Consider the following 25,379-nt stretch of genomic DNA (forward strand, 5'->3'; position numbering starts at 1 on the left):
AAGTATAGTTTCCGCTGTAGAGCCACGAACCCGATTGCTCCTACCCGCCGAGCGTGAGGGGGTTGGACGGACTGCAGTAGGCTAGCTTGACTGAACACAAATAAAACAGGGTGTCAACATGATTGCACAGTGCAATCTTAGTACGAGTGAAAAGGAAAAGCGAATGGCATTATTTCTGCAAACTTCGTCAATGAACCTTAGTTGAAGTCGGCGCCTGTCTGTGTTCTTTTGATCCTCGTCTTTTGGGCTGTGCAATCGAGTGATCATTAGCGAGCTTTAGAATACGGCGACCCTATCCGTAAGTGGGATAGAGTAATAGCGGAGCGTGCGCACTATAATAGAGAATTGTGCTCCTACTGTCACCCGCGCTATTACCCTGTTCCCCTAAGCGGTAGGGGTACCATATTCTAAACCTCCCTATTGTTGATGCCATAGATATAGTAGGGATCGGAACACTCCTTGACTGTAGTGGAAGCTGTCAGCTCTTGCGGTCACCAGAAATTTGCTTTGTCAAACGTGATTACAAATATGATAATGTAGCTATAATTAGCTGAACTTCAGTCAACAGTCGCCCTTGTTTATTTTTTGTTCGTGCTTGTCCAATATTGGAAACTAGTTGCTGGTAAGTTACAATGTGCAAATAAGTGAATGATTGCCAATTTTTTCCTTTTGAGATGAATCGATATTCCGAAATAGATGTGAAATCCACCAAGAGGCTATGTATCGCGCAGGAGGCCGGCATGTATTCATGTTCTCTTGGGCACTGAGGAGGCGCATTCACACTAAACTATGTGGGAAATGGGGGAAGGGGAGAAGGGGTTGTAAAGGAAGGTTGCCAGAAGAAAGGCCCTAAGAGGGACAGTTTTGTAGGCGCTTATGGCGGCCACTTCCCCACTCCCAGTTGGATGCTCTACAGTCATTTTATTTATTCGTTCGCGCGCGCGCGCGTGCGTGCGTGTGTGTGTGTGTGTGTGTGTGTGTGTGTGTGTGTGTGTGTGTGTGTGTGTGTGTGTGTGTGTGTGCGTGCGTGCGTGCGTGCAATTAAAGGAACCCTGTATTTTCCGGCAATTAGAATAAAATTTTAACAATCAATCTCCTAGAAACATTTTTCTCCTGCAGAATTTCACTCGACACTGAAATCTGATGTGAAAAGTAGCATGCTATGGAAGACGCTGACCTGTCCTGCTGCAGCTTCCCGTGATGATGCACGCGCTTTCTGAACCAATATAATGGGTGGACTACTGTAGCTTGTAGCCTACTTTATTGTACTCATTTCACAGGGCACACACACGCATGCAACAAGTATACTTTAGTGCTGAGCCCGCCTTTCGGCTTCATGTGTTGGTAGTAAATAATTTCGTGATGTGGCACTGTACATTCACACATTTGCAACATAATAATCAAGAGCCCAATTTTTACTCCATGCAAGAGCGCCCATGCTTACCAAATGTTTTCCTGCAAATGCCAAACGATTAGACGCATCGGTCAGATCGCGTTCGGTCAGATTTGGCATGTGCTATAATTTGTGAATTTTTCCATACCAATGCAGTACAGCGGTTTTGCGTCATGTGGTCAAACGGAAGCACGTTCTTTGTATGCTTCGAAATTCTCACACGCTTTTATGTCACTTTTGCTAACATGATCGGATACCTTTCAGAGCACAGGAAGTCGAGTTGCTTCAAAACAAGGTTCAAATATAAAGTCAACAAATTGGGCGTTGAGACGGCGGGTGAGTGGACGCCTGGGTGACACGGTATCTACCTTACTCGAGATAAGGGCCCCATTCTTTTGGAAACGCTCTGCCTGCCGACGGGCTTTTAGAGCGTTAGCTCTGTTGCTCACTTGCGCGAGTGGCGCGTTTTTCTAAGAATCGTAAACACAACATTGCCGTCTTCGTTGTGCCCGGGCAAACTAGACCGAACGCTCCAGGCCCCCGGCCACAGCGGCACAGCGCGGTAGCAGGCGATGCTAGGCAGGTATAGCATTATAGCAAAATGAACGCCGAACCAGCTTCCCTGCCGAATGCATCAACGGGTTACCCTAGACGCCGTAATGCTTCGGACAATCCGCGGTATATCCCCCTTCACGAAGCGGAATTAGCTGGGAAGAGGACGGGACATCATGCACGTATAAAATAAATAAAATAAGCGCAAATAAAAGCATCAAACGGGAAACCAATTCAGTGTTTTCTCTCATAAAATATATATATATATATATATATATATATATATATATATATATATATATATATATATATATATATATATATATATATATATATATATATATAGGGCCACTGATCAAGTCAAAGTATTTAAAGAAGATATAAACGAATGCTTTTTGTCTGGTTTCTCCATTGTGAACAACGAATTCTGTAGGGCTTTCGAAACGATAGTACGTTTTCATGAAACTCTGACTTGGTCAGTGAGCCTGTATATTTTTTTATGCCACCACCTGATCATACTGCATTTCGTCGAACTCTTGATTACAGTGGTTTCTCCCATTTGAGCTAAGCTCGACATTCGGTTCAGCAGCGTTGAGCCTCATCTTTTTTTTTTATTATTTTTAGTGAGGTGAATGACGGAAATGCAGTGGCAAAACCCGATTCAACATCACATTGTTGTATTGGAGTAACTTCACATGGCTGTTTCCCCATTCACCGAAAACATCCCCGGCAGCTACTGCGGCACGTTACCTTTACTATCATCACCGGAACGCAACATTTGAAAAAAAAAAAAGCATTACTGAAACGCTGGTGATTATCTTCGGCTGCCCACTATATCATTTTTTCTCCTTTTCTTTGGAGCCTGCACTGCTTGCGCTATATAGGAACTTCAGTGGGAAGGTTGAAGAGGCATGCTTGTGCATGTTCAGGTTTTCAAGTTGTACTTGGCATACTGTCGAAACATTTTATCTGTACCAGTAAAGTGGCAGAGGGTAGAAGTATTCGTGCAATTTCTCCTAGGGAGACGCTCTTTGAAATAATATTATAATATTTTATGCAGTGTTATAGTTCCGTGCCCTACTATTCATTTTATCGTAGAAAGGGAAAGATATTTTTTCTTCTTGCCACTGAAAAAAAAAAAGTTTAAATTCCACACTCTCACAATATATGCTAACACCGCGAACATCTGAAGATAGCTTTGTGGCGGAGCTAAGACGAGGAATAACCAGCTCCGACAGCGTTCGGGTTCGAACTGTCTTTTTTTTTTTTCGCTGCTTGCACTGAGACGCTTAGTGCCAAATTTTTCTTTCTCTAGAGCCGTGCCGTTGTTTGTGATAAAAGCGCGGCACGAGGGGCGCTACAAGACTCCAGAACAAAACGAGAAAAACAATTTTCAATGTCTCCGGCACGATTATATCTTGCTCAGTAAGTAGAGTAAGTAAGTAGCGCGAGAGCCTTAGCTGGCAACGTTTCGGCACACACACAGTATGACACACCTAATTCGAGGCGATAAATAAACCTCAAAGCAAGCAAGTGTACATTTGTCAAGGGACCATTTTCAAGTAGCGCTACTGCGCATGCGCGAAGCACCTGAGTGCGCGAAGCATATGCACCTCAGTTCGACCCGACCACTCGATTCATTATTAATATAAACAGCGCGAACACGAAAACAAGGGACAAGAAACAAGAAAGCCACAGTACATGCGCATGTACTGTGGCTTTCTTGTTTCTTGTCCCTTGTTTTCGTGTTCGCGCTGTTTATATTAATAATGAATAAGTACCAACTCGCCCAACAAAGTATCTTGGTAAGCCGACCACTCGACCCGACTCGCCAGTGTTTACCTCTTTCGCCCGATGGAAAGGAAAGGGCAGAGGGAAAACGTTGTAGAAGCACAATACCCTCTCGTAAATACCCCTCGATTCAGGGTGTTTGTGGCGCCATCCTCGTAATTTTTCTGAACTGCGACATTTTAGTGCACATGAAATTGCATAGATGGCGCTACCTACTACGTTTGTCGCACGTGGCTCTGTTATTCCACTATTTGCTTTTTGTACACTTTGTAGTTGATAATTGTTACCGGTTGAATAAATGAACGAAAGCCCGAACCTTTAATTTATATTCGCCAGAAACAAGCAAGCCATGGAGCATTTCAATCATGCTTAAAATATTTCATGAAGAGCTCGCGCGCTTCAAGTGAACCACGAAAAAATTTGCTGAAATCATCCTGACAGTGCACATTCCTCGAGAGTCGTAGAACAAAACCGATGCTTATCCTCTGACAGCGAGGTGTAAAGTTTTTCCACGCGAAATTTCAGCACAGATAAAAGCTTATTACTTGAACAGTTTAGCATATACTTTTAGCCATTTTACAAAAAACGCAAAGTTTGATCACAAATAACTTTTACACTAAATGAAGCAGACAGATGATATTTTCAGGAAAACGCGAACTATGTTCGACCTCCAACTGCGCAAAAAATCTCCGCAGCAGAATGCGTATCTTGAAAGTTATTGTATGTATAATTACCTGTTTTATACACTTTCCACAGGCGCGTGGCTAATAAACTATGCGATAGACAGTAATAAAAATGCTTAACTTTGTTCATTAACATCTAATCTCAAAACATCTCGAACGGTGTTTTTCTAGGTGCAAAAGATTTTGCACAATTTTGCTTTTCCCGAGACAAGTAGAGCTGAAAAGCCGTTTCTTACATTTGTGTTTTCCTTTACAGCTTAAACATCGTTGTAGCTATTTATAAACCAAATGCACCATTAGAAAGGAGAGGAAATAAACTTTACAAATATATCAAAGTCACATTTATAAACTAAACGAGTGAGGCGCAGTGGGCGTATGAATATCACCAAAAATGTCGTCTCTTCCCCGCTGGAGTGGGACCGCCACCCTAACTTCTAACGACCTTCCCCAACGCCGACCGCCGCGAGAAAGCTGAAGCTGCACTTCAGTCCAGAAACCAGCGGCCAAATGAAAGTGTGAGCATGTTCTGTGAAGACATGACCCGTCTTTTCCAGCGCGCAGACCCCAATATGAAAGAGGAGAAGAAGCTTCGCCACCTCATGCGTGGAGTTAAGGAGGAGCTGTTTGCGGGTCTCGTTCGCAGTCCACCGCGTACCGTTCCTGAATTCCTCGCGGAGGCAACGACCATGGAAACGACGCTCCAACAACGGGCCCGGCAGTACAACCGAGATGTCAGCAACCTGGCTCCAGATGTTTTTTCGTCGTGGCATGGAGGCGGTGCGGACGCTTTACGTGTCCTCATTCGGTCGGTTGTTCGAGAGGAACTCCAACGTTTCCGTCTGCCTCAGAGTGCGTCAGTGACATCACTGACCGAAGTCGTCAGAGATGAAGTACGCCAGGCTGCTCGTGAATTTCCTGTTACCAACGTACTGCAGTGCGTCGATGAAATGCCCACGCACACATCCGTTGTTCGTCAGGCAGCTGCCTACGATCCTGTCACTACCATGCCTGCACGGGTCGACGACAAACGAACGTACGCGTTCGTTGCACGTCAAGCAGCTGCTTGTGGTCCTATTGACCCGACACCGGTGGTTAGCCACATCAGTCTGTATGACGCATCGGCTCAAGCTGTGGTGCCTGTTCCACGCCCTCGCAAGTGGGACGTGTGGCGTACGCGGGACAGCAGGCCAGTCTGCTACCACTGCGGGGAGTCCGGTCACCTTTACCGTGCATGCCCGTATCGCCGAGTGGGACTTCGCGGCTTCGGACCCGATGCGCCCTGTCCACGGAACAGTGAACGGCCGCTCGAAATTGAAGTTCATCTGTCGGCCCGTCAGAGGCATGGGAGATACAGGCGCTATGACTCAGGATCGTCATCTCCGCTGCGGTACCGTTCCCCAAGCCCTCGCAGAGACGCCAGCAATACTGAGCGGCGTTCTCCCAGTCCACACCGGGAAAACTAATTCCAGCGGTCTCCGGAGGCAGGGCCGCTGCTGTCGGAAAAGTTGAAGATCCTCCGCCGCCGATACACCGATACGCTGATTTCTCACAGGGGCAGGGTAGCGACAGCATCCGACGCGCTACTTCTGATTTGTGCGTGACACTTGACGGAACAGACACGATCGCTTTACTTGACACCGGTGCAGACTATTCAGTGATGAGCCACGCCCTCGCCCAGTAATTGAGCAAAGTTGTGACGCCATGGTTGGGCCCTAGCATTCGCACGGCCGGAGGTCACCTCATTAGCCCGACCGGAAGGTGCACAGCCCGAATTTGCATCCGCGGTTTCGCCTACGTCGGGGAATTCGTTGTCTTTTGGCGAATGTTCGAGAGGTTTGATTCTGGGGCTCGACTTTCTGCAGGCAAACGGTGCTGTGATCGACCTACACGAGGCACGAGTCACATTCTCGACCAAACGGGCAGTGGCACGCTTCGACACCCGAGATCGCTGTAGCCATACTCTGCGTATCGTGGAGGATGATGTCACGGTGCCACCATGGTGCAGTGTCGTAATGCGCGTGCAGAATGACCTATTGAGGGCATGGCGGAGGGTCATATCCCACTGCTGCTTGAGAGGGGTCTCATTGTTGCCCGAGGTCTCGTCCACCTACGGGATGGCTGCACTACCGTTCTGCTCACCAACTTTTCGAACAAATTTCAGCACCTCGTCAAAGGCACGGTGATCTCCTTTCTCCAAGACGTAGCGGAGTGTCCACATTTGTGCACCGTGGAAGAAGCCCTTCAAGACGACACTGGACTTCGCCACGTTCTGCTACCTGTCGAAATAGACACCGAGTTATCGCGGGCTCAGAAGGATCTGCTTTCGGCTGTCTTGGCAGATTTTGCAGACTGCTTCGCAACGTCTTCCAAAGTGGGCCGAACTCCGGTCGCCAAGCACCGTATAATAACAGACGAGACCACGCGCCCCGTATGCCCACGCCCATACCGCGTTTCTCCAATGGAACGAGCAGCGGTCTGAGCGCGGTTCCAGGCAACCAACTTCGTCGTCTACGCCAACCAGCAACCACTTCATCGTCTACGCAAACTAGCCACTGATTGTCTCCGCTTCGTCGTCGACTATAGCTTGCATCAATATTAAAAAAGAATAGTAAAGTAGAACTTGTACAATTTGCAACTGAGAGATATATGTTTTTGTTTTAACATTGTGGAGATCTAATAGTCTTCTGGACGAACAGCCATTTCGACGGGTCCTGAGTGATGAAAAGGAGATTGCCCTCCTCAAGGAAATATTGCGAATTCATTATTGTGTTTACACCTACAGTGCAGTCTTTCGTTGGTTATTATCGGAAGCTGTTTACGAATTGTGAGGGCCAATATAGAGATCAAATTTCAGTCGCTTGCTCGAAGTTTTTCCTAAACTTAAATATGATCAGCGTGCTGTAGTAGAGGGACCTATCACTGTTTACGAGGTTCAATAAGGCATTTCTGAATTAAAAGGTGAAAATTCCCCTGTGTGGGATATTGCCAGCGAGTTTTATAGAAGATTTTCGCCTACATGAAAACCGAAAGGAATGTTGTACCCTCCGGAATGTTTCCCAAGACAGCTTGCAGTTTATTTTTTCTTGTTGTATAGTATGTGTGTTTAAAATAAAATATAGGGTACTCTTCCTGAAGGAGTCACGGGTGTATTTGTGACCATTGTATCTATAATGCCTGTTGTTTACGTATAATTTGCCATATTTGGTAAACATATACCATGCTGTATTGTGTGAATTCATCATCATAAGCCTAATTATACCCACTGCAGGGCGAAGGCCTCTCCTATATTTCTCCAAATAACCCGGTTCTGTGCTAGCTGCATCCGCTTCACCCCTGCGAACGTCTTAACGTCATCCGCCCACCCAACTTTCTGCCGCCCCCTGCTACGCTTTCCTTCCCTTGGAATGCAGTTTGTTATCCTAAGCGACCATCGGTTAACCTCTCCTCGCCCTACATGCCCTGTCTATGCCCATTTCTTCTTTAAATTTCCACTTTGTGTGTTGTTTCCTGCCCTGTACATTTTTTGGCGCTGTATTGTAATGTACACATCGGCTGATGTATACTACTTTTTGTCTACCTTCCAACTTATTATGCACCAAATGGTAACAGACTTGTATCGGCATCGTTTTTATTGGACAAAATAAATGACCATTTCAAAAAGCATCTGACGTCTTTTGGCAGTACTCCTGGTTGGCAAAAGCTGTGATACAGCTACGGTGGCTGCCGGTCAACAGCACTGTGAATTTGTTTAATTTCGGTGGTGAAAATAACTTGAAAAACAAGAGCAGACCGTAAAGATGCGGTGCTTGCTGAAATTCAAACCGTGCGCCTAGAACCACCATGCAGCAGAGTGCAACGCAGCACATACCAGCATTCAAACTGCACAGTTCAAACCGAGAGAGGAAGTTCTACATCAATGGACGCTTGGTGCACTACAGTCAATAGGGCCGCTGGGCCCTACGGAACTGTCCGCTCCTATGGTCCGCTCTAACAAATTCTTTCTCGATAACTAGCGTCGCACTGAAACATTTTATTGGTGTAGACTTGCATCCGTTGCTGCAGCAACGCTCACGCTTTCGTATTCAATAATAAATGGTTCACAGGAAGGGAAAGGCGCAGTATCTGTCACACGTTTCTGGGCACACTTGATCGCGCTGTAAGGGAAGGGGGGAAGGTGGAAGTGAATGTGAAAAGAGAGAAAGGGGAGCCCTAGTGGAAGGCTGCGGAGTAATTGCGACCACCTGGGGATCTTTAACGTACGTTGACATCGCACAGCATACAGACGCCTCTTTGTTTCGCCTCCATAGATACACAGCCGCCGTGGTCGGTATCAAACCTGGGTACTCCGGCACAGTAATTGAGCGTCTTACCACTGCACCACCCCGTTGGGGCCTTTCGTATTTCTCTTAGTGTGTACTTACAACTGTGCACGAAATAACAGCGTCAGAAATTTGTGGACTCAAGCCAGTTGTAAAGTTAATGTACGCAAACGTGAATCCGCGAGAGCAGCCGCTGATAAATGTGCATTTAACACGTTCACGTCATACCCTTAAAGGGAGAGCGAATAGGCACACATATATTTTCGTCGTTATAACTTCGATGCCTGCATATAGCACATGGGCTTCATCTTCATTGTGTTAAAGTTAGTGGTGATTTCTATATAAGGTCTACTTAGCATCGCTTGTTTAATACGAAAAAGTTGGCTAGTTGGTCGGCATACGCAAATATGACGCAAAAAGAAGTATAAGATACTCAACCGCAAGCGCTGACTAACCACTGTTCCCGCTTTCCCTAACCCTTCTCCAGAGGCATAGGAGGCTGCCCTCCTCGGCTACTGTTCGGTGGAGTCTCAACGGGCTCTGGTGAAACGGGCATTAGACGGAGCCTCATTATGTGGTGTCCCGGACAAGGGACGCGGACAACATAACGAGTCCACTCTGTGGCTCGCAAGCTCTAAATAAAAAAACATTTTCACCGCCACTACCAGTACCACTAACCGCTGCTGTGCATTGCCACAAACGGCAATTTTATGCGTATCAAGAGAGTGACAACATCAGTAAAAAACCGATTTAACGAAAGCACCGCGCCTAGCAGCCTGCTGCCGGATTGATCTCTTCGTGGTGTGAAGAAAAAAATGTCATTGCTCAAAAGATGGAATGCACATTTCTGAAGTCTTCGAGACTGCCCATGAATCAGAACGTTCTCGTGTTTTTTCGCCCCTTCGCCTGATCTGAGCTTGTCTTGTCATGCAAACGTTTCGTTTGCAACATTTCTGCACTGTTTGCACTGCTAACTTAACTGCACCGATGCAATGTTGAGTTCAGGCCTTCTTGCAGCCCTGTGAAATGCGTTGCGGGGTTAGTTGGTTCATGCTCGTAAACTGATGTAAACCGCAACAGAGACAATCAGACAGGAGAGACAGGACAAGGCGCCCTGTCCTGTCTCTCTTGTCTGATAGTGGTGTCTCTGTTGCGCTTTACATCAGTTTACGTGCAGCCCTGTTATTTAGACAGCTTATTACACGATAAGGAAATCGAGTACTAAACGTTTTTATTCCACTCTACAAAGAACTGTTTTGTTCCTCCGAACACGCATGCGTTTTAAGTGCGGAATAGTTGATCATCCTGCGCAACTGGGGCATCATTTTTGAGCCTAGAAGACAACGCGAGTTGTTCTTGTAATCTTTCTCAGATTGTGCGATATAACGCACCAGAGTAAAGTCTCCCCACGAGAAGCGGTGCGCTCGTCTTTGATCCAGAGCTATTGAGTATAGCGGTCGTTCTACTCGATGCAAACGTCCAACACCGGCGGGCCGCATCCGTTTGACCTTCAGCTCGCAGATGAAAGGGATAGCGCAATCCTTTGACGATGAACGAAAGAGAGAAGCCACACCATGAGCCCTAACGTTCCTTTATCGCTTGTCCCTAGTTTGTGTTCTTTCTTTCGTCATGGACCAATACCGACTTGTCAAAATTTCCACCCTTGTCGACCTTCAGCTCAGCCTAAGTGTCAAACCTTCGAGACAAGCCATAGCAACACAAGTGTTGTCTCCATCAAGACGCGTATAACGGTACCAGAGGTGTTAAAACGTTGGATATCTTATGCCGAGTATAGTTGAAGCTGACCAACAATGGGTTGTAATACTTCAATTTATACAGTTACTTTTTTAACAAATAAGTTACAACATCAAATCATAAGCTGTTGGATAGCTTATGTTGAGTTTATTTGCATCGGACAATTGTTGGTCGTAAATAATTTCTGTTCGTTAGTTAAATTTAATTAAAAACTGAACATCACTCAACAGCATAAAATAATATATTCTTGGATATAAGCTATCTAATATTACTTATAGCAATTAGAAATTGCAACTTACGCTACAGCGTGGTCATACATTGTTGGAAAGGTCTCAAAGATTAGAACCCAAAAACAAAAGAAAAAACACGCATAAAAAGACCTATCGCTCCCCTAAATTGGTTCAACCAGGATTGAACCGCTGAGTGTTTCTTTTCAACATTTTCTCAAGTGAGTAACAAGAAGTGATTCTGAATATCCAGCTCCTCGTTAGCGGTGAGCATGTGTTTGGAAAGCTGCTTGTTGTTGTTCACACGGTTTTATAAAAACTCTAGTAAAACGTATTTATGACTTCTCTTTATTTAAACTTTAACTTCATGACGCATGGCAGGTGCAAGCCTATTGCCCTGAATTTTCAGGGGCTAGAGTACGCTTTTTATCGGCACTCACTGGGTGCCCATGAGCTTCAAACAAAGCCTCTGAGAGCACAATTTGATCATTCTCAATTCGCTCTCCACCAAAGCATTTCAGATGGGCGCCTGAATTGACCAAATATTGTCGCGGGACGACGAGGACAAAGTGCTGCGCTCGCGTGTGGAATGTGGGGAACGCGATGACGACGAAGTGTAGGTGGTTCATGCTGGGCGCCGCTGGCCTGAAGTTGTTCGTCTGTGGCCAGCTACCCATTTGTAAATATGTTAACACGTCCTCTCTCTGTGCGCGTGTATCTACGTTACAATATCATCAGCGAATCTAAACATGCTTTCTGCTTCTTGAGCAGTGCATCGAAGCCGCATCTTAGAGTACGAACAGGCTAGTATATACTGAATAACGTTCTTTTATTGGGCCACATAACCTTAAAACTGCGCCAAAATCCAAAATGACTGACAGCTATTCCAAAAGAAAACTATACTTAAACCAGCAAGAATGGTTATAAGCATGAGGTTAAGGAATGTCCAAAGGAGATGCAAAGCGATAGTTTTTAGTTTCTTTTATGGAAATAAACTCATGTATCCCTGGTAATCGGCGAGAAAAATTGCATCGATGGGACGAAGCTGCAAAGTATAAGGTTGAAAGTTGGGCGAGTTGAATCTGGTTCATTTTGAAGGTAGCGCGAAAACCGAGGACCAAGAGTAGAAGGACACAACACGAGCGCTTTTTCACAACTAAACGTTTTATTGAAAAACACGGAATCAGTACCTATCTCACGAAACGAAAACACAAGAAAATAAATGTGATAGCATCAAGTACAGGGAAAGTGTAGGGCATGATACAGCTGGTGGGGGTGCTTACTAAGATACGATGTAAAAACAAGCAGCTCGTATTCCACTCCCGTTTTGCAAGGAATGAATCCTGAAGCATGGAATGCTTTAGATCTTTTTTTATTTTTGTTTTGTCCCTTCCGATTCGCCATCATTCTGCCTACTAAGCCACATTCTTTCTCGAGCTTGTTTGGAGCGGAAAAGCTTACCTTTACACCATAGCGCTTGACCACGTTGTTGAGATTGTGTGAAAGTCGATGATTTATAGCATCACCACCTTTTTCTTTTTTGCCTTATTGTCAGATGCCTTCTTTGGAGCATAAGTTTATCACATGCGAACCTGATTGTGCTGTCCGGATACCCGGATGCCTTTATTCTATTCACCTGTTCATGAAAGCTTTTCACCACGTCGGGGATGCAAGATTTTACCAGGACTGAACGCTGACAAGAAAGAACAATTCCGATTTGTCCAACTTTCGAGTTGCGCCGATGTGGCAGTGATCCGTTCCGCCATCGGACAACAATAAGTCCACCTCGCGCGGCAAAAGCCCATTATGTGGCCATTTTTCCAACATTTCACCCCATAAGAGCCGCGCATATGGCCGGGGGAAAGCTTGTACCCATTTGAAACTGGTGGGTACCCGGCGGCACCAGGGGTCGAACCCACTAACTCCCGAATGCGAGGCGGATGCGAGGCGGATGCTCTAGTAAGCCGGTGGGCAAGAAAAAATGTAAGCCCCTTTATGAGGAAGCAGAAATATTGTCAACTCATAAGGAACGACTTCAGCATGAAATCACTGAGGCGTTTTACATATCAAGACAAGGGAGTACATGCATAAGCGAACCGTCGATTGCTCTAACCCGAAAAGAACCGGCATATCTAGACCACACATGGAACTGATCTCTTCCGTCGCTTCCTTTATCTTTTTTTGGTAACCCTTGTTTGCTTTCGTGACTATGAGGCTCTTTTGCTTTTGTTTTTACATCGTATCTTAGTAAGCACCCCCACTAGCTGTATCATGCCCTACACTTTTCCTGTACTTGATGCTATCACATTTGTTTTCTTGTGTTTTAGTTTCGTGAGATGGGTACTTATTTCGTGTTTTTCAATAAAAAGGTTAGTTGTGAAAAAGCGCTCGTGTTGTGTCCTTCTACCCTCGGTCCTAGTTTTTCGCTCTAATTTCAAAATGAAGCTGTAAAGCCTCAGGCGTGGCTGTAAGCAACGGTTTCGAATTGCTTGTTTGTGATCCCAATCTTTTTCAGCATTGATGCTCTCCAGCTCTTCATACTGTTTGCATCTCTAAAAAGAGATTTTAAGTTAAGCGCTTCTACATGCACCTAAATTCGATGACTCGTCCACATCCAGAGATTATCAACCCTGCCTCGTGCGTCTAAAGATGACAGGCATCGGGATTAATTCTTCCATTCTGCTTCAAGTCAGTGAGCCGTAATGTAAATGACGTTATATTAATACCTCGCTACTCACTTTGACTATTGATCTAGGGTGCTGGAAAACGGCTCCTAAAGGTGCGTTTAAAATACAGAAATGCAGAAAAACATAGCTTACCCACAGTGAAAGGTTCCATGCACGCTCTGGTAATGAGCGGTACAGACGGGTATATGCGCTGGCATTCCTGCATGAACATGGAACATGAATGTAGTGAAGCGCCAAAGGACGCGATCAGTCGGAGAGCTGCCTGCATGAGCAGTCTTCAAAAAACAAAGTGTACGCTCCGCAGAGAGAAGAACAGTTATTGGAAAAAATGGATAAGGTTGCTTAGAAGGCGGAGGTGACATGACGCGCAAGACGAAACGCTTGAACGTTGTTCTGACTGTCAAGCCCACTTGTTGAAGAGAAATCAGAGCTCTTTTCCTAAAAATAAAAATCAAAGCACGCGCACTGCCCAGAGATAGCAGTCGGTATCTACGGCCTAAAACACGCCGATTCCAGAGGAAGAATACTTTGGAAGCGTCATTCAAGAATGGCCCTTCGTTTAGTGTGTAAAATTGTGCGTATATAGTCCATCCCGGGCATATATTACCCTAAGGGCATTGCGAAATATCTCAATATATCGATAATTCAACCCATCAAATAAACAGATAAGGCTATCTGTAACTCAAAAAGCGTGCAAGCGGCGCGCTTCCTGCTGTGATACACGTCCAGTTAGCAAAATGGTAGCCCACAGCTGCCAGTTCCTAGCGAGCTGAGCGCACACTCCCGAGTCGAGAGTCACTTCAAAACAGGCCTCGAAAAAAGGGACCCAGCTCGGCCTTCCGCTTATTGACACATTTGATACAAACATATCAAGGGGTCAGGCCTCGCGCCTTGCGCCGCTTGGTGCAAGTGCCTTTCGAGTAGAAAACAAAAACGCTGAAGACGGGACAAGAAACAACGCGGACAAGCGCTTCCTTTCAACTAAATTTGATTCAAAATAAGAACTGTTGGTATATATAGACCTAAACCGGGTTACAAGCAGAAGGTTGACAGCACCGGAAGTTACGTCCCGTGCCACAGATACTGCATCTCTTTTTGCGAGAGAGCTATTGATGGCGTGCAGACACAGTCCAAACCTATCCTACCAGTTTCTAACGCCTCTACTATCTCTCGTGTTACTTGAGTGGTGTGGCTTTCAATAATTACATCATTGTCAAGCTCTGGAGCATAGTGGCCATACTCCGTGAGATTACAGTCGCGACAATGTATTTCACGACAATTGTTTCACGCTTCTGACTACATTCCTTGCATGCACACGTAGTCACTCATTCACGCAGGGTCCGCTCTGCTCTACGTAGTAGCGACCGCGTTACAAGGGCATCTTATATATACGCCTTCAGCACAATCAACATAGCTGTTGTGTCTGACAACCGACAGTACGATTCCGACGTACGAGTTGGAAGTTAGCGCTTGTCCGTTTTGTTTCTTGTCCCCGTCTTCGGCGCTATTGTGTTCGCAGTTTTGCCAACCAGCCGAAACCCATACCCTTAGATGTTGTTGTGAAAGGTGCTTCGGAAAAGCCACTGATGATCAAGGAGGTCTAATTCTGTTAATGGCACAATACAAATGTACAAGAACTTGGCTGAAATACAATACAACGTCATGGTAGTGTCACAGCCATGGCAGACTGGTGGCTATTCCCAATCTGACTCGCGATTTGACACCGTTAACGCTGCTAGTAGGCGGCCAAGGCTGCGCAGCCAGCCCTGCTTGTTTTGCTTCTCTTGTCTTTATTTGCGCTTAAAAATATTACATGCTCTTACATGCCTTGCTCTGCACATGTAAAGTGATCGTGGTGTACCATTAGAAGCACCTCTTGGAGGGGCTCAGCCCGGGGTTCGATATATTTAACTTTCCGGTGTTTTATGAGGAATATATTGTCACGCACGTCCCGCGGGTATAAATAAACCGCGTAACAACTGTGGTGGAGTTTACGGGTATCGATCACCACGGAACCTCTCCTACTCCGTCGAAGCAGAAGAATAGCTGGGCTACCCCCTCTACTGACGGAGATGGCGCAAGCAGATGTTCCAACGCAACCAATGCCAGCAGCTCAACACACCACTACACAGCCCTATCGAGAACCCGGCACTTCTATGGCAAGCCCGGGGAAGACGTGGATGACTGGCTCACCCACTACAATAGGGTGAGCAAATACTACCGCTGGGATGCGAAGACCAAGTTGGCGAACATAGTATTCTTTCTTGAAGAAACGGCGCTGACATGGTTTGATAATCATGAAGCATCCCTTATCATCTGGAATCGCTTCATGGAAGAAATGACAGCGGGATTTGGCAATGCTGATGCCCCAAAAAGAGCGCCGAACAGACTTTGGCTCAGCGAGCGCAAGTACCGGGCGAGACCTGCACTACTTACATAGAAGTCCTCAAGCTGTGCGGAATAGTTGATGCTCGCATGACTGAGGAAGATAAAGTGGGCCACCTCCTCAAAGGAATAGCGGTAGACGTATACAGTTTTCTCATCTGCAAGGTTGATTTGAATACCACCGCTGGTGTTACCCGACACTGCCGCACGTTTGAAGGTTTGAAGCGACGCCGTATCATCCCGAAGTTTGGTCGGCTGCCGAATGTCACAACTGTCGCCAGTGTGGATGTGCCCGAAGCGACCAGTATGGCAGTACAATTCGACAGATTGTCCGCGAAGAGCTTCGGAGGCATCGTGATTTTGGGGGTCATGGCAGACCCGTCTATAGTGAAATCTCTCTGGCAGACGATCGTCCACCTTCTGACTGTTATGCTCCCTCTGAAACATCTCCTTGGGACATCCGATGCTCTGCTGCTCATGGCCCGAATATCCAACCTGCCACCATCAACGCCTACAACAGCCAGCACGCTCGTCCTCCTCGTTGACATCTAGGCCATGAAGCGTTCGGCCCAAGCCTCGATGAGCCTTATGAGCCGCCAGTGTGCTATACCTGTGGAATGATGGGCCACATTTTGCGTCTTTGCCGCAATCGCCGTCCTACCAGCAGTATCGCCGACAGTGGGTGAACTCCCGTACAAGGTTTCCCGCTGACAATGCTGATCCATATAGAAGAACACCTGGCCGTAATTAGTACAGAACAACACCTAGCCGACGAGTGCACAGAACGGCGCTGAACCGAAATGAATCGCCGGCCTCTGAACGCAGCCTGACACCACCATCTCGGCGTCTACGACGCTCCCCTTCTCCCCGATGACGGTCACCACCTCTGGGAAACTAGTGAGTGCGGCCGATGGAGGTGAGGTCGCAGATTGTTCCAGCTTACCTACGCCTCTGCCCGTTTCAGTTTTGAAGAACTGAATTGAAGCTTTTGTGGACAGTGTACATGCTATGGCGTTGGTGGACACAGGTGCAACCATTTCTATTATAAGCCTCGCTTTTAAAAACTGCCTTGGTCGTAAAGTTATGTTTGGTTGGGATAAAGCGACGACACTGTGTGGTGTGGGTGGCGAACCGCTCAACCCACTTGGAATCTGTTCCGTGAACCTCGTAATCGCCGGCCGCACATTCCGAACCGAATTTGCAGTACTTGGTCGAACAACGCATAGCGTCATTCTTGGTCCCGATTTTCTGGAACAATGTGGGGCCACTCAAGACTTTCGCAATGGGGACATTTCTGTGAATTCTGGCTTTGAATCTGCTTTGTGTGAAAAATCGCAGGCCAATCCTAACACGCTTTCGGTTTCGGACGACATAGTCATTCCGGCAATGTCAGCAGAGTTTATACTTGTTAGTTCCAGCTGTGCCAGTGATGCGTTCGACGCTGTGGTTGAACCACTCACCCTCAACTGCGCGAAGAAAAGTATTCTGATTCCCCGCTGCATTATCTCAGTCAGGAACCGCCATGCTTTTCTGTGGACGACTAACTGCTCTAATGAACCTGTTGTATTACCACGTGGCCTAAAGCTTTCCAATTTTGACGAAGACGCTGCTGAATCAGTGGCAGTGCTCAGCACAGACAATTCTTAGCCTACAGCATGCTGCGAAGTAGATAAGACAAATTTTATGGCCATGAATAACAAATCCCTGCCAACGGGTGACCGTTTCAGTTTAGTGGAAATCCTGTCGAAACATGCTGCGGCTTTCGATTTCTCTGGAGAGTCGCCACCACGGATTCCCATTTCCCGTACTTGGCACGGAATCAATACTGACACTGCTGATCCAATCCGCCAGAAGCCTTATCGTGTATCCCCATGAGAGCGTCAGACGATCGAAGAATAAGTTCGTGATATGCTGCATAAGGGCATCATTCAAGAATAATCTAGTCCGTTGGCTGCCACTGTCAAAAAGGAAGATGGCACATGGCGATTTTGTGTCGATTATCAAAGGCTGAACACTGTTACTAACAAGGACGTGTATCCTCTGCCACGTATTGATGACGCCATTAATTGTTTGCATTCTGCCTCCTATTTTTCTTCAGTTGACCTGCGATCAGGCTATTGGCAGATTCCCATGCACCCGGAAGACGAAGAAAAGACTGCATTCATTACCCCGGATGGACTATGTGAATTTAATGTGATGCCGTTTGGATTATGCAACGCTTCAGCCACCTTCGAAAGATTCAGGGATACAGTTTTGCGCAGACTGAAGTGGAACATTTGTATGTGTTATTTGGACGATGTAGTTTTATTCGGAACTACCTTTCGTGAACACAACAGTCGATGAGAGGTTGTCTTGGAGTGTATTGAGAAAGCTGGTCTGGTACTCAATTCCAAGAAATGTCGTTTTGGAGAACGCCAGACGGTAGTACTTGGACATCTCGTAGACAAGGATGGGGTCAGTCCTGATCCGAAAAACATTGTAGCTGTCACTTGTAATAAACCACCGAAATTGTTAAAACAGCTCAGGAGTTTTTTGGGGCTTTGCTCCTATTTCCGGCGTTTTGTTCCGAAGTTTGCTGACCTAGCATATCCAGTTACTTGTCTTCTGGAAAAAGATGTGCCTTTCAAGTGGACTACTGATTGTGACTCCGCCTTTCGTCAGTTAAAACGTATTTTGACATCAGGACCTATACTACGCCACTTCTGCCCATCAGCTCCAACAGAACTTCACACTGACGCCAGCGCAGTCGGAGTTGGTGCAGTCCTCATACAGTGCCACAATAGCAATGAACATGTTGTTGCATATGCAAGCCGTTCTTTAAGCAAGGCTGAGCGCAATTATACAGTAAATGAACAGGCATGCTTAGCTGCTGTTTTCGGTGTGCAACGGTTTCGGTCATATCTTTATGGATGTGCATTTAAAATTGTGACGGACCATCATTCCTTATGTTGGCTTGTAAACCTCCGTGACCCATGTGGATGCCTTGCGCGGTGGGCTTTGCGCATCCAAGAATTCAATTTTACTGCGTCATTTAGGAGTGGTCGTAAGCACGGTGATGCTGACTTCCTGTCACGGTTGCCTCCTGAAAGTACTGATTGCAAGAGTGAGATCTTTGATGAATATATAGCTGCTACCTCTCCAATCTTCCCCGATGTTGGTGAATTCAAGGTTGCACAGCGGAACGACAGTGAATTTGTGGCGCGTTTTGATGCCACAAGTTTCCCGAACTCTGCGTCCTCATTCTGCATTCGTGGTGGTCTACTATACAGGAAGAACTACTCGGCAGTAGGTGCACGGTTTCTTCTGGTAGTTCCTACACGTTTTCGGTGTCAGGTTCTTCGGGTAATGCACGAAGATCCCACGGCTGGACACTTGGGTTTGCCAGGACATTGCACAGGACTAATGAACGTTTTTATTGGCCGATGATGAGTCAAACTACTCAACATTATGTGGCCAGCTGCCTCCAGTGCCAGCGTTTCAAACACCCAACCTGCTCTCCACCGGGTCATCGTCAGCCTATAACGCCGCCACGAACTCCATTCGAACGGGCGGGAATTGACCTTCTAGGACTATTTCCCCGTTCCACCAACGGGAGCCGCTGGATGATCGTGTGCGTAGACTTCCTTACGCGGTACTGTGAAACTGCTGTCATACCGTCAGCCACTGCTTTTTATGTCTCGGCCTTCCTCCTACGGTCCATCATTCTTCGACATGGGCCTATGGCATTGGTTCTAGGAATAGCAGAGGGGAGTTTTTAGTTGAGCTTGCAGAGCGTAATAACCTAAGAATCATGAATACCTTCTTCAGCAAACGGAAGAACCGGAAATAGACATGACAAAGTCCTAACGGGGAAAATAAAAATAAAATTGACTTCATACTGTATTCAACCCCCGCCATTATGCAAGATGTAGAAGTAAATCGGGAAAGTGCGATGCAGTGACCACAGGATGGTGAAGTCCCGATATTAGTTTAAATCTGAAGAGGGAACGCAGCAGATTAGTAAGAAAGAAATCCATCAACGAATTAGCGGTGAGGGGGAGGGCAGAAGAGTTCAGGATCTCGCTGCAGAAAAGATATTCAGCTCTTACCTAGGATAGCGACATGACCCTAGAAGCAATGAACAATACTTTCAGAGACATAATTACTGAGTGCGCTGTAGAAGTAAGCGGTATGAAAGTTAGAGAGGATGCCGGTAAGCTGTTTAAGGAGACGAAAGATTTGATTAAGAAACGCCAGAGTATAAAAGCTTCTAATCCAACAAACAAGATAGAACTGGCCGAGATATCTAAGCTAAGCAATAAGCGCAAAGTGGCTGATATAAGGAAGTATAACATGGAGAAAATTCAGCATGCTGTAAAGAACGGGAGAAACCTTAAAGCGATGAAGAAGAAATTGGGCATAGGCAAAAATCAGATGTATGCACTAAGGGACAAGGCGGGCAACGTCATCACGAATATGGACAAGATAGTCAAAGTAGCCGAGGAGTTCTATGCTGATCTCTACAGTAACCAAAGTAGTCAGGACAGTAATGAGATTGGCGGTAGGGAACACAGTCTGACGTTCCACCAGTGACGAAGGACGAGGTTAGGAAAGCAATAGAAATTATGAAAAAGGGGGAAAGCAGCTGGAGAGGAACAGATAACTATAAATTTGTTGAAGGACGGGGGGTGGGGGGGTATCGTGCTAGAAAAACTGGCCATCCTGTATACGCAGTGCCTGGTGTCATCGGCGGTACCGGAACCATGGAAGAATGCAAACGTTATCCTCATTCTTAAGAAAGGGGACGCTAAAGACCTCAAAAATTATAGACCAATCAGCTTACTGTCTGTTACGTATGAAGTATTTGCTAAGGTAATCGCTAAGGTCGTTTTTCTCATAGGAGACTGGAATACTAAGGTCGGGAGTGAAGAAATATCCGGAATTATAGGCAAGTTCGGTCTTGGTGAGCCAAATGAAGCTGGGCAAAGGCTAGTAGAGTTTTGTCAAGAAAACAACCTGACCATAGCGAATACTCATTTTCAACAGCACAAGAGGCGCCTGTACACATGGACTTCACCGGACGGTCTGTACAGGAATCAGATCGATTATATTCTTTGCCGGCAGAGATGGAGAAGCGCTATACAAGCAGTAAAAACAAGGCCTGGGGCCGATTGTGGCACCGATCATCAGCTTCTTGTTGCCAAAATTAAGCTTCGATTGAGGAAAACGCAGAAAACTAGAAGGCCTTTCAGGTATGATCTGGATCAAATTCCATTAGAATATGCTGTGGAAGTGAGGAATCGATTTCAAGAATTAGATCTAGAAGGCAGAGAGCCCGAATAGATGTGGACTGATGTTCGTGATATAATACAAGAAGTTGCTACTAATGTAGTTCCAAAGCAAAAGAAATGCAAGAAAGCACACTGGTTATTTGAAGAGGCTTTGCAAATAGCTGAGGAAAGGAGGATGGTAAAAGTTATGGGTGAAAGAGAAAGATACAAGGTTCTCAAAGCGGATTTTCAGAAAATAGCAAGGAGAGATAAGAATGCCTTTCTGAACATACAGTGCCAAGCAGTTGAGGACAACAGCCAATTAAGGAACACAAGAGCTCTGTATAAGACAATCAGAGATATCAAAGAAAGCTTCTGTGCTAAGCTGGGCGTGATAAAGGACAAACGAGGCAAGGACCTCACAAAAGCCTCAGAGATAAAGAAGAGGTGGCACGAATACACAGAAGAACTGTACAAGAAGGACCCGAATGTGCAAACCCAACATAAGACGGTTGTGATTACTGATCTCGAGCCGGGCATCCTGAAGAGTAAAGTTGAATGGGCCTTAGCCATCCTTGCTAAGAACAAAGCTAGCGGAATTGATGGCATTCCAGCTGAGTTGCTTCAAAACCTCAACCATGACGCTGTTAACATTCTGCATACATTATGTCAGAAGATCTGGACAACCCTGCAGTGGCCACAGGATTGGAAAAGGTCAGTTTAGATCCACATTCCAAAGAAAGGCAGTGCCAAAGATTGTTCCAACTACCGCACGATTGCGCTTATTTCGCATGCTAGTAAGGTGATGTTGAAAATCCTCCAAGGTAGGCTGCAGCAGTATGTGGATCGGGAGCTTCGAGACGTTCAAGCTGGGTTTCGCAAGGGCAGATGGAACTAGAGACCAAATTGCCAACCTTCGCTGGATCATGGAAAAAGCAAGAGCGTTGCAGAAACCCATCTAATTCTGCTTTATTGATTATGCGAAAGCGTTTGACTGCGTACGTCACAGCAGATTGTGGCAAGATCTCCAAGAGATGGGAATTCCAATTCACCTCATCTGTCTCCTCAGGAACCTGTATGAAGGGCAAGAGGCCACAGTCAGAACTGGGCATGGTCTTACTGATTGGTTTCCGATTGAGAAAGGAGTGAGGCAAGGCTGCATACTGTCGCCCTGCCTATTTAACCTATATGCAGAGTGTATCATAAGGAAGGCCGGTCTGGACGAGTCTTCAGCTGGAGTGAAGATTGCTGTAAAACGTATCAACAACCTTAGATATGCGGATGATACCACTTTAATGGCAGAAAGTGAAATGGAATTCAAGAGACTTCTGATGCGCGTACAAGAAGAGAGTGAGAAGTTCGGGCTTAAACTGAACATTAAAAAGACAAAGATCATGGCGTCTTGTCCTATCAAGTCCTGCAGCATCAAGGGACAAGAAGTGGAAGCTGTGACAGATTTTCTCTTCTTGGGCTCCAAGATTACCTCTGAAGGAGACTGCAGCCATGAAATTAGGAGACGCCTGCTTCTGGGAAAGAGAGCAATGGTTAGCCTTGACCGCCTAGTAAAGAGCAGAGACATTAGTCTGCCAACCAAGATCCGTATAACTCGTGCTATGGTCTTTCCAGTTGTGATGTATGGATGCGAGAATTGAACTGTGAAAAAGGCTGACCGCCGAAGAATTGACGCGTTTGAATTGTGGTGCTGGCGAAGACTCTTGAGAGTTCCTTGGACTGCCAGAAGATCAAATCAGTCGATATTGTCGACCGTAAATCCTGACTGCTCATTGGAGGGTCAAATTCTAAAGTTAAAGCTCAGCTACTTTGGTCATCTGATGAGAAGAGTGGAGTCGCTGGAGAAAGATTTGATGTTGGGAAAGGTTGAGGGTCGCCGGAGAAGGGGTAGGCAGCGAACGCGATGGTTAGATGGCATCCTCGAGACACTGCAGATGAAGTTATGTGATGTTAGGAAGATAGTGAGAGGCCGGAAAGCGTGGCGTGACATGGTCCATAGGGTCACGAAGAGTCGGACACGACTGAACGACTGAACTGAACTCAAGGGAATCGCTAATAAAATTAGGACAACCTTAGACGGCAATCAAGCAAAGGATCAAGCAGGTTTTCGGAAACGGTACTCTACTATCGATCATATCCATACCATCAAACAGGTGATAGAAAAATGCTCGGAATATAACCAGCCCTTATGCATTGCATTCATTGATTACGAAAGAGCATTTGACTCAGTAGAAACCTCAGCGGTGATGCAGGCATTGCAAAATAAATGGGTAGACGAGCCCCACGTGAAAGTGATGGACCATAGTTCTGCATAAAGAACCAAAATTCCCATATAGAAAGGTGTTAGGCAAGGAGACACGGTCTCCCCAGTACTATTCACAGCTTACTTAGAGAAAGTATTCAGAGACTTGGAATGGGAGCAGTTAGGGATAAGGGTAGATGGAGAATACCTCAGTAATCTGCAATTTGCTGATGAAATTGCTTTGTTAAGTAACTCGGGGGATGAACTGCAAATAATGATTGGTGACCTAGACAGAAAAAGTAGAAAGGTCGGCTTGATAAACAATTTGCAGAAGACTAAGGTAATGTTCAACAGCCTCGGGAAGGAACAGCATTTTACGTTAGGGAACGAAGCACTGGAAGTAGTAGTCGAATACGTCTACTTAGGACAGGTAGTAACCGCAGATCTGGGCCATGAAAAGGAAATAGCAAGAAGAATAAGATTGGGATGGAGCGCATTTGGCAAGAATTGGCAGATTATGACTAGTAGCTTACCGGGTTCGCTCAAGATGAAAGTATATAACAGTTGCATCTTAGCTGTACTCACCTATGGGGCTGAAACGTGGAGGCTAACCAAGAGAGTTCTACTTAAGTTGAGGACAACCCAGAGGGCTATGGAACAAAAATGGTAGGGACAACATTAAGAGATAGGAAGCGTGCAGAGTGGGTTAGAGAAATAACTCAAGTTACTGATATTCTAGTGGAAATCAAGAAGAAGAAATGACATGGGCAGGACATGTAGTGTGAAGAGAGGATAACCGATGGTCGCTTAGGGTAACAAACTGGATTCCAAGGGAAGGAAATCGTAGCAGGGGGCGGCAGAAAGTTAGATGGGCGGATGAGGTTGAGAAGTTCGCAGGGGTCAAATGGACGCATTGGATATATACAACGCCATATTGAGAGGCCACAAACTGCTGCTTTTGGTAAAACTAACGCATTGGTGCTCGAGACAGAAAGCGAAAATCGAAAAGTACTTTGCTTTGGGTTAGTTGGTTCATGGTTGAAATGGATTATGAAGGCGGCGCGAAAGCGACGAGGACAAGGAAGGAACACCAAAATAACAGGACAGGCGCCTGTCCTGTTTTTTTGGTGTTCCTTCCTTGTCCTCGTCGCTTTCGCGCCGTCTTCATAATCCACTTCAACGAAAATCGAAAGCAACAGGCTGTAGTCCTTTTACACAAATTATATCAGTTGCTTATTTCATTTCACTGTGGCCGGAGGAAAGCCTACTGAATCGTTATCCTGGTCTAGCCTGTGAGTTGACTAGCACATATATGATATATTCCAACAAATTAGGAAAGCAAATCAGCTATCCCCTGGCACAGGGACAAAGGAAAAGACTACAGCGCTGTGCGGTCGCGGATGGGTCTGCATGCATACACTGATGCATCGTGGAGGCCGAGTTTGTTGTGCCGATGGATGAAGCCGTTCATTTTCTTGCCACCGCTGGGATTTGTATAACATTCTGTCAGGCACGAAACGGCACCGTACTTACCCTTTAGTATTAAAAGATACCTGGTCGCAATCTCACTCTCTGTGCATTCTTCCACCTATGTCAGTTGGACGCGCCCAATCAGAAGGTTTGTCTAGGTTCCCCAGCGTATGTCACTATGCCCGGGGCGGCCCATAACCCGTGATGTTGTGTCGCCCTTATCGGCGGCCGAGAAAAATTATCAAGTTTTATTGTGAATCATAGTCTTCATGTATAACTTTAAAATTTCACGCGCCTACTTACAAGGACCACCGTATTGCATTTGAATGTAACCATGAATGGCACTTCAGCCTTCATATGTAGTCATATGCTACATGAGCAGTAAACCCAGCTCACCTTGAGGGCGCACTCGAGGTACTTCATTTGCTTCAGGTCCTCGGAGGTGACGTGGCGTTCTCTGTCGTCCCCGAAGATTAGGTCCAGCTCATCGTGGATCAGCTGCTGCTCATTAGAATGATGGCCAATGAGGAACAGTGCCCAGCTTATCCCCATGGCCGTCGTGTCATGACCCTGGAACGAAAGTTGCGCTCAGTTGACGCCGGTATATACAGTCT

The 25,379-nt window shown here is 46.1% G+C and overlaps 1 pseudogene across 1 annotated transcript in view; it reads right to left on the reverse strand.

Annotated features, from left to right (window-relative positions):
- LOC146177826 (cytochrome P450 4c3-like) overlaps window positions 1-25,379 on the reverse strand; it is a 111,504-nt pseudogene that overhangs the window by 17,990 nt on the left and 68,135 nt on the right. Inside the window, exons 8-9 of the transcript XR_014701095.1 lie at window positions 25,162-25,335; window positions 13,540-13,606 (exon numbers count right to left, since the gene is read on the reverse strand). The product of XR_014701095.1 is annotated as a cytochrome P450 4c3-like (transcript). The remainder of the gene's footprint in view (window positions 1-13,539; window positions 13,607-25,161; window positions 25,336-25,379) is intronic.

This window comes from Amblyomma maculatum, chromosome 10, assembly GCF_055883805.1.
Source record: "Amblyomma maculatum isolate TAMU_Amacu chromosome 10, ASM5588380v1, whole genome shotgun sequence".
NCBI lineage: Eukaryota > Metazoa > Arthropoda > Arachnida > Ixodida > Ixodidae > Amblyomma > Amblyomma maculatum.